We start from the raw sequence: 10,333 nt of genomic DNA on the forward strand, positions 1-10,333 counted from the left end.
TTAGGTGCACTTTGTTTTCCACAAATAATTAAAGTTTGCTTTGAAATATTAGCCAATCTCAGTAGTATTAAGAGAAGCCAGGGAAAGAGGCTTTTGTTGTTATTGTTGCTGTTTTTAACTTACATTTAAATTTAGAACAGTATCATTTAATTAGTAAAGGAGAATATTTCAGTTAAAACTAACAGGCTGGGTGTGGTGGCTCATGCCTATAAATTCCAGCACTTTATAGGCCAAGGCAAGAGGACTGCTTGAGCCCAGGAGTTCCAGACCAGCCTAGGCAACACAGTGAGACCCTGTCTCTACAAAAAAATCAACAGCAATTAGCTGGAAATGGCAGTACACTTCTGTGGTCCCAGCTACTTGGGAGGCTGAAGCAGGAGGATGGCTTGAGCCCAGGAGATTAACACTGCAGTGAACCATGATCACACCATTGCACTCCAGCCTGGGCAATAAAGTGAGACCCTGTCTCAAAAACAAACAAAAAAACCCTTAAAAGCCTATCTGACTGTTAAGACTGGGCTTATATATGCCCTTTCTCACCTACAGATTTTCCTTTCAGAACTCTTTTCTATTCAAAACCTACAAGATTTTATTTTGACTAGGAAAACTAGGTCATTAGCAAGGAGATTAAAATCTTTCAAGAAAGAATTGTGAAAACGATGTTCTCAGTATCTTCTCGATTCTTCCTTTTGTATACAAACTCAAATGGTAAGAATTACAAAAGTTAGATTTTCTCACTGGAATGGGAAAAAAAGCATGAAAATGTGTCTTCTGCATTTTAGAAATAATAAAAATATTCTTTAAATATACTAGAAAGGAAGAAAAACCAACAAAAAAGTATACTATAAAAGAGATGCATCTGTAAAGGAAGTAGAAACAGTCAATGTTACGTTGAGGTTGCAAGTTGACAAGAGGCCAAGATGAATGGGATACAAGAGACTGATTTGAGAGGATAAGATAATCAAAGATATTTCAATACAGGAAAAATAAAACTCTGTTGAAATCTATGAAAACTGTTAATAACAAATTAATTCTAATTTAACAAAATGCAGCTATAAATTAGACTGTATCAACATAAGAAAAAAGTTGAGGATGTCATCCAGACAGGAGAAAAATAATGAAAATAAACTAATACTTTAGTAATAATTACAGATAGTATGCTGATTATGATAAACTAGATAATGTAAATACTTAACAGTGAAGCTCCAAATAATCTAAGTAAATGCTGAAATCTGTTATGAATTTGATGACTGATTTTTTTTCCTGACTACACAAGTCAGAGACACAGTAACCACTGTCAAACATCACTATTTCATAACAGCACTGAAGAGAGTAAAATGCTTTTGAATAAAAGGTTGAGATCCAGAGTTTTACATAATCAAATTTTCAAGCATGCAGTATTTTCAAGTATGTTTTCTGTAAACTCCAGTTTTACAAAATGTTGTTTAAAAAGGGGGTCTTATAAGTCAAATAGGTTAGGTAATCGCTGCAAAATTTTGGCATTTACACTGCACATTACTAAAAAATCAAAGTTTCTGAAAAGTGCTGCAATAAATAACCTATCATTAATAACTCAAGCACTGCCCACATCTACTTGATTCTACAGTATTTATTATCACTCCATTAAACCCTTAAAACATACTTTAATAAACATTAAGGTATTCCAGTCTTCATTTTTATATTTTATCTTGATAGGTGGTTTTAACTATTATTTATCACTAAGGACCTAACAGATGGGAGAAAAACAATTAGCCTTCATAACATATCTAGTCAGAGGTTAGAAAGTGAAATAAATTAAAATGCACACCGGGATAACTAAAAATTACATGTAGGTAGACCATTCTTTTACTTTATAATCATAACTACAACACTGGTTCAAAACAGAGAAACAATGAAAACATAAAGCCAAGTTAAAAAGGAACTAGGTCTCCATCCCTTAAGATTTCTAACACTTTTGGAAACTCCACAATGATGAAGATAATCCTCTGCCAGCGGTAAACTAAGCTTTCAAGTTTGAAGCATTTTATCCTTTTTAACTTCTGTGTGGAATGTTCCTTGTCCAAGTTAACTACCTGCATAAATTCAGATGTAATCTCAAATGTCCCCTCCACCAAAAGGTCTTTCCTTATCATTTCATCTAAACTCAGCTTTCCCAACTCCAACTTCATCAAACACTATTACACTGTTTTGACTTCTTGATTTATTTGATTACCAATACAATCCAGTGCCTAGAATAGTGTCAGACACATAGTGGATGCTCAACAATTACTTGTTGAATGAACTAACACTATTTTAGCATAGTAGCTTTCCATTTGTTTTATATACCAATCACAGTTACAAAAGGGTAGCAAAAACTTTATTATTTCAGTTTGAAAAAAATGAAAGTAACACTTTGCAACTTAATTTTAAAAACATGGAAAGTTGCCTGCTCTGTGTGTGCAATATTGTTTATGTGTATGTCAAAGGTTCTTGTCTTCAACTCAAGGAAGGCATACAGTTTCTAGATGGTTTGAGTAAACAAGAGTAAAACAATCTTGAAGACATCTTTTCAGCATTAATACAACAGAGGACCAGTCTTACCTCTAAAAGTAAAATCTGTTTAAAGTTTTGAAAAACCTTTAACTTCTGAAATCAACAGGAGTTATTTCAGTTAAAATTTAGCAGACTGAACATGAGGACTACTCCAGAGTAACAGAATAACTGAGAAGTTAAATGACCAGAAAAGTAATTAAGGTGAATTCTAAACATGAAACACAACAGGAAAAAGTGACTACCCAAGCCTCCATTTCTTTATGCATTCATCTTATATGAATGTTATAGCTCTTATACACCTATCTACTGTTCATACAGTTGAACAGCTACCTTAATAGGTAACCTAATAGACATGAAGATTGACATTTGAGAATATCTAGATCCAGGGACTTTAAACAGTAGATTAAAGTGGGATTGATCTTTGGATTAAATTATCCAGAATGTAGTTTTAATCTCTACACAGCTGCACAACCACAAAACATGCCAATACGTCAACTTCTAGTTTAAGACATCTACACACCAGGCAGGTGGATCACTTGAGGCCAGGAGTTCGAAACCGGCCTGGCTAAACCCTGTCGCTACTTAACAAACAAACAAAGAAAACATCTACCCAAAGGTCATCTACTTCTCTCTCCAAAAGGGGCTCCAAATTTCCACCTTTCTTCAAGTTCGTCTCAAGGCAACCCATAGTGATTTCTTTGGACATGTAAGGTAATTTCAGCTCTGACAAAGGCAGGTTGCTTTTTGTTTTAATCAGAATGCTCTAGACTTGTTACCTGTCTACATTTTCTCCACATCATAAAATCTCCAAATTGATGTCTGAATAAGAAATGTGAGACCTTCCATTTTTGGCAGATATAACTTATTTTCTAAGTAACAACAACAGGAACAAAAAACTTGTTAGACAAAATAATCATGCAAAGGTTTCCACATTAAAAAAAAAAAAATGCCAGCTATGAAAAACTTCTGCCTGGTATACTATGAAATATTAGCCTCAGATTCCAAAATTCAGAGAAACAAGAAACCTCAGCATTGAAACCTAATTGTTTACAAAGCAGCCATCACCAACTCAAGTTATTGGTTCTTAATTACAATGTCATTCTTCCATATGGCACAAAATCCAGGCTTTAAACTTGCTTTGTATGTTCTCGAAGAATTCTTTATCAAGAACAGAAAAACCTTAAGATTCTCATGTACATGTAATACATACACTGATATATAAAATGCATATATTCTTTTATAGAAATAGAAGCAGGCTATAAGTAGACCTTAAAAACTAATCGACTCTCACATACTAGGTGGATTCCAGGAGTTTGGAAAATGGCTGTGTCAAGACTGGGTCAAGGTCAAACACAATAAATTAAATGTGCCTAAAAGTATATTTGTTCCAGTTTTAAAGAGGATGCTGTGTGTTTGAATTTAACATCAAGGAACACAGCCAAAAACTAGAAAAAAAAAAGAAACGAATAAGCAACTGGTCCAACATGTTAGAGCAATTTTAATAACCTAATCTGTAAATCCAGAATAAAGTATTTTAAAAGGTACTGAAAAAGTGAACATTAGCTTCCTGTCATAATCCAGGAAACAGAAAACTATATTTAATACATACAACTGGTGTGCGAACACTCAAATTTAAAGGAAAATGACCTAATATTGACCTAATTTAATTATTCACCAGGCTGAATTCTTGTAACACTCAGCATTCTTCACCCTTTAATTTTAATCTGTATCTCCACTAGCATAAAGATTTTTGCCTTCACTTCATTCTGTATACTGTGTATCATTCCAGTCTGTTACTTCATTTAAAATAAAAGGCTTTAAAAAATTACTATAAATTACCATCAAACAATTTGATTTGCCATTATTAGGTTTCTAAATAATGCTGATATACTCTATTATCCAAACCTGCTGTCATCTAAATAGATTCTATTCTAACAACTCCAGTAATTTTTTACCAAATAAAAATTACTTTTAAATTGGAACCAATTTGAATGATGAGGCTTTCTAACAGATTATAAGATAATCAATGTAATGTACACTAGAGGTAAGGATGACCAAGTCTTACCTTTATCAGTTGTTACTTTTTCTACGCATCTGAAAGAAATAAGAATTAAACATTAATGAACAATCTAGCGCATTTTCTGAAAATATAAATATTTATCTCTTTCAGGTTCATCTGCAGAGCGATAAAGAAAGCATCTAGACCAGTGTTGCCCAACAGAATTTTCAGCAGTGATGGAAACGTATATGCACTGTCCAATATGGCAGTCGCATGTGGCTACTGAGCACTTGAAACATTCAGTAATTGTGAAACTGAATTTTTAATTTTGATTAATGTAAATTTAAATAGCCACATGTGGCTACCATAACTGACAGCACAGGGCTAGAATATCATTCAAAACAGCTATTTTTAACTAAGATACTGATACAAAGAAAAATTATTACTAATTTTGTTATATTGCGATTATATAAGAAAATGTTCTCATTTTATATAAATGTACTAACTAGAGATGAAATGACAATGTTTTGGATGTGTTCTAAAGTACTTCTGCCAAAACAGGGAGGACAGACATAGCAAGCATAGCAAAATCTCAGCGAGGTGATCAATACTGCGGTTTCATTACACTATTTTCCCTATTTTGTGCATATTTAATAATTTTCATAATAAAACTTAACTGTTAAAAGACCCAAAATTGTTTGTTAAAACCAAATCAAAATGTACTTGTAAAAACGCAATAATAGATGGACCTCACAAGTAAATGTAACTTGCTCTTTACAAATTAAAAGCAACAGTAAAGAACTTAAAATTGTTATAGCCTGAAGACTTTTAAAACCCCAAAAAACAACAAAATCAGATATATCCCCAGGTTTTAATTCAGAAAAATTTCTCTCATACATAACTGGTGAGGACAGTATAATGAACTTCCTATAGTTACTACTAAAATTCAAAAGTCAACAGGCCCTGAACGTTTATCATATAGATACCACAGAGTATCTCTGAAGAGTACAAAGTTTTTTTGTTGTTGCTCCTCCCAAAATACAGTGAAGACTCCCTATATATATAGTAAAAACTCTATTATGTTACATTATAAATAAATAATAATACAAAAATCTATTCTACTTAGAAATAGTTATCATTGTTTATTCCATACTTTTTTAAAAGACTGGTACCATAATTTTATTTTAAATCACATTACTAATGTCCCAATTAACATACCATAACTGCTAATCATCCTATCTTTAAATAAAACTGTAAAATAATTGCTAAATTTTGAGAAATTATATAACAAATTTCCCCAAAAACCTTTAAAGTTGGTTCAATGTTTCTATCATCATATTGATTAAGATCCTCATCACTCAGGATTTCAGTCTTGTACAACTGAAGGCTTCTCCAAAGAACTGCAAGTTTTTTCAATTCAGAATATTACCACCTCTTCATCCTCACTATCCATGACCTTTAAAAGGGAAACAGCAAGAGAGGTCACCTAAAGGTTTATTACTATTTTAATTTTACCAAGAAAATACACCAAAAATGGAATTTCATATACCAGAAAATACTTTCCTTAATAGGAATCTGAAGGAAGATATCTAAAAATACTCAGTATTAACTAATATGGTTACTCCACAGTGAAGTTAGAATTTTTAAAAAGTATTTGTCCCTAAAGTTTTGAGTTCTGAAATGTACAGTATAAACAAAGGGCTACTATATGTAAGAATGAAAAGAAGCCTTATACATTTTAACCTAGTCTCAATTTGACAATTTCATTCCCTATTAGCAGAAAGTATGGATGAATCAGAAAAAAATCATAGGCAAAAACTACTATACTAATGCTACTAGATTTCTTGTATATTTATTTCAAAAATTAAAGAGAGTATACAAACGTGCACTTGAAATAATTGTAATTTACTGGCTAACATACAGCAAATGATCAGTCTTACTCTTAGTATGGATACATAAAGTTTCTTCAAATTTGGTTTATTTTTCCTACTAGCTTTCTATGCTTCAATTTATCATGATTCTAGCATTTAACTCTGTGCCTTTCTCTTGAGCACATACAATGAAAAATTTTTATTTCCCCTTCATCCACAAATATTTCCTCTTCCCAATAACTCGTAAATATTTCATTGTGAAAAGAAGTTGTTAAAACATCAGATTATAAAACTGTAAGCTAAATATGGAACTATAAAGCTCATCTCACAAATCTATAAAATATCAATTATAAATGAAGCAGATCTAAAGAGGTTAAGTGACTTGCTCAAGGCCACTTACTGCATAATACAAAGCTGGAACATAAAACTTTCTGACTAAAGTCCAATGCTTTATCCACTCTATTATTTTGTCTTCCAATGGGAACAGAGGTTTCAACTAATCCAAATCTATCTATTTCTTGACCTTTTAAACTATGGTATACTTTAGTATCACTTTAATTAAGAGAATCGAATTAGGTTCAACAGCTGATTACTAAGATTGTATAGAGGGAAATGCTGGGATATGGAAAAAGGACTAGAGCAAACAAGTAATACAGAATAAACCTTCCTTTTTAAAATTGTCAAAACGTCATTTGGAAAATAGAAATGATTCAAAGTCAAAAGATACCAGACCAGAGTTTGAACTCAAAACCTCTTGAAATATCTTAAAGGATTAAATTATGTAGAAAAAACTAAGTCTTAAAATGTATTTTATGACTGAAAAATCTGTATACCATACACACATTTGACATATCTCCACTAACCAATGCATCTTTCCCTTACACCCCAAGGTCCTTGAAGATGAGGGCCATGTCTCATTTTTCTTTCTACCACCTAGTTCAGCATAGTACCAGGCCCAGTTACTGATCAAACAAGTTTGCCAAGCTAAAATGCTTTAGCATTCCTTTGATTTCCAGATTATGGAATAAGGTAAAATGTGTAACAAAACTCTATTGTGATGAAAATTTGTTTAACCTGATCAAAACACAGTCTGAAAGAAGAATACCATTGTCACCACTATCTTTTATGATATTGGATGGCCGGGGGTGGGAGGGTGGCGCTAAGAATTCAGACTTATTTCTTCCTCCCCACAAGGAACACTGTGCAGAAAAAAGGAAGGAATTTAATTAAGTCATCTTCATCCATATACAACAGTTACATTTATATGGAATTAAAGCACCACTAGTACTTTGTTGCCAAGAGTTAGGGCAAAAATAAATCATAACAGCAGGTAAAATTACTATTTTAGATAAAAATTATTTATTTTCCTTCAAAAATTAAACAGCAGGCCGGGCGCAGTGGCTCATGCCTATAATCCTAGCACTTTGGGAGGCTGAGGCGGGTGGATCACCTGAGGTCAAGAGTTGGAGACCAACCTGGCCAACATGGTGAAACCTTGTCTCTACTAAAATTACAAAAATTAGCCGGGATTGGTGGCAGGAGCCTATAATGCCAGCTACTCGGGATGCTGAGGCAGAAGAATCGCTTGAAGCCAGGAGGCGGAGGTTGCAGTGAGCAGAGATCATCGTGCCACCGCTCTACCCTGGACAACAGAGCAGAAACTCCGTCTCAAAAAAAAAAAAAAAAAAAAAAAAAAATCAAACAGCAGGTACCATTTTAGACATAGTTATCTTAAGAGATAGAGGTATATTTAACTTTAACTTTCAAGTGGTAGGTGAGAATAAAAGGGAATTTTAAAAATATTTTAAGTATTACCTTCCCTACGTATTAAAAAGTGAAAAAATCATATTTTGCATAATTTACATGAAAAACATCACTACAGACCACTAATGGCTCTACCATCCCACCATTACTGAAAACAGCAACTTGCGCTTAGTATTTATTATATAACAGGCATTCTGTCTAGCGCTTCACATGCTGTATTTAATTCTCACAAACTCAGGTGGTAGAGATTACCGTCTACAGGTAAGGAAACGAACGCATGGGTAGGTTAAGGAATTTGCTCAAGGAATTCAGATCCAAATGAGGTCAATGATATACATGTATCTTTTCAAATGTATGAGATTAAACAATATAGAACTATAAAATTTTTATATGAAATGCATCTACAGCAATTAGAATTCTAATTGCAGCTGAATCTGTAGGTACAGATTTTTGCTGTCGACAGAACTGCAGTTCTTACAATAAATTCTCTAAATCATGTTAACTTAGCTGACATTCAAAAATTTGAAAGCGTATCTACTACCACAATATGATTATCTCTGAATTTTATACCTCTGAAAGGCTTCTAAGGCAAGCATGCCAAGACACAGGCTAAACTTAATTTTGGACAAAGTCTGTTTCAAGTTTTAAATCTATCAGGTCTGCTGTAAGTCAAACCTTGCCACTATCTCTACTGGAGGAAAGGGAACACTTAAAACTGACTCCCCCTCACTTCAATTTTCTCTGTTTTTACTAATTTGTTTTCATTCAAAAGTCAAAGGTCACTAACGATGTTTTCAGTCATGAATTGACCAATGTGATTAATTTCTAGAATTTACAAACTTGTGTGCTTCAGTGTTCTTAACACATGAGTATTTTGACGAACAATTTAAAACAATGCTCCTGACCACCTGTTCATGTTTCCTCTACTACTTCTAGGTAATAAAGGAATTCCTCTCAGATGATTCTAATTTTAAGGATGAAGTTCCTACATTTAAAATATAAAACACAAAGATAAAACATATGCTACTTGGTAAAACAAACATTAAAGAATGTTCATATAATTTCATATGAAAGACTCCATATTAAAATCGTAGCAGTGGGTTTTACCCTGACTACAGTAACTGGCAGATTTCTCAAAAGAATGAGAAGTGGTGTGAAAATTTAGAAAAATGGAAGGAAAAAAAAAGCTACATAAACATACTAGCACAGCTGGCTCTTGAGCTAACGCGAAGAGGGCGGCGAACACATTTTTGAAGGCTATAATCGGGCTGTGGATTCCCTAAAGGGCATGTGATGTAATACTGGAGAGTCGCCTAAAGGAAAGGGATAGGTTGACAAAGGGGGTGCGGATGCCAGAGAGAGGGATGAGCCTGCGGGTGGCAGGGAGGAGGTGGATCACTAGCTAGTGCAGGGGTGTGTCAAAAGAGGATTTCGGGGAGAGGGAAAGCGGCCCGACAGGCGAGGGTACGAGAGAGAAGGGAGGGTGGCGCAGAGACGAGGCATGGAAGCTCCCGGGGAAACGGTGTGACATCTGGCGTGCGGAGCCGGCAGGGGGCAGAGCAAGCAGGATGTCACGTGGAGCAGGCGCTACGGGAGCCGAAAGGGTTGCGTACGGACAGAGGGGGGTCTTTCCCACCGCCTGAAAGACTGTTACTCACAGGAGTCGCGGACTCTTCTTGCCCTGTACTGGAGACGGGGACTTCGCGGCCTGGGACTGCTGCCCGGGGACGTCGGGAGGCCTGGCGCTGGGGCTGCTCCTCCGCCGGCGGGGATACTCGGCCTTCCTCCGGCGGGACACAGCTGCAGCGGCGGCGGCGGCGGCCGCAGCGGCCCGGCCACGATCCCGACCTCCCCTCAGCACGCGGCTGCTAGTGGTCCCTGCAGGCGCCGCCGCGGCCGCCTCAGGGGGCCGTTGTTGGAGCTCCTCCGGAGCCGCCTTGGCCGCCTCTCCCCCTTCCTGGTCCTGCTGCTCCGGGGTCTCGGCTCTTCCGTCTCCCCGGCATCGGGGCTTGTCCGTCCCCACCCCTAGTCCCAGGCGGCGGAGGCGGAGGCGGCGGCCTCGGCGCTGCTCCCCCCGCCCCCTCGCCTCCAGAAGCCTCCGGCTCACTCTCACCCTGCGCTCCTCTTTCCCCCCTCCCCTCCGCCCGGCTCCGAGGGCGCCCCCCCC

At 36.2% G+C, this 10,333-nt stretch overlaps 1 protein-coding gene across 2 annotated transcripts in view; it reads right to left on the minus strand.

Moving 5' to 3' along the window:
• ZFP91 (ZFP91 zinc finger protein, atypical E3 ubiquitin ligase) overlaps window positions 1-10,327 on the minus strand; it is a 43,328-nt gene extending 33,001 nt beyond the window's left edge. The window contains exons 1-2 of one of the 2 annotated variants that reach the window (XM_017890802.1): window positions 9,825-10,327; window positions 4,598-4,626 (exon numbers count right to left, since the gene is read on the minus strand). The gene's annotated coding sequence lies outside the window, so the exon portion shown is untranslated. Of the gene's footprint in view, window positions 1-4,597; window positions 4,627-5,836; window positions 5,986-9,824 lie in introns of those variants that run through there. The other variant, XM_017890803.1, reaches the window with a different exon arrangement.
• Window positions 10,328-10,333: the final 6 nt, after the last annotated feature.

The sequence above is a fragment of the Rhinopithecus bieti genome, unplaced genomic scaffold, assembly GCF_001698545.2.
Source record: "Rhinopithecus bieti isolate Rb0 unplaced genomic scaffold, ASM169854v2 scaffold_19722, whole genome shotgun sequence".
Taxonomy (NCBI): Eukaryota; Metazoa; Chordata; class Mammalia; order Primates; family Cercopithecidae; genus Rhinopithecus; species Rhinopithecus bieti.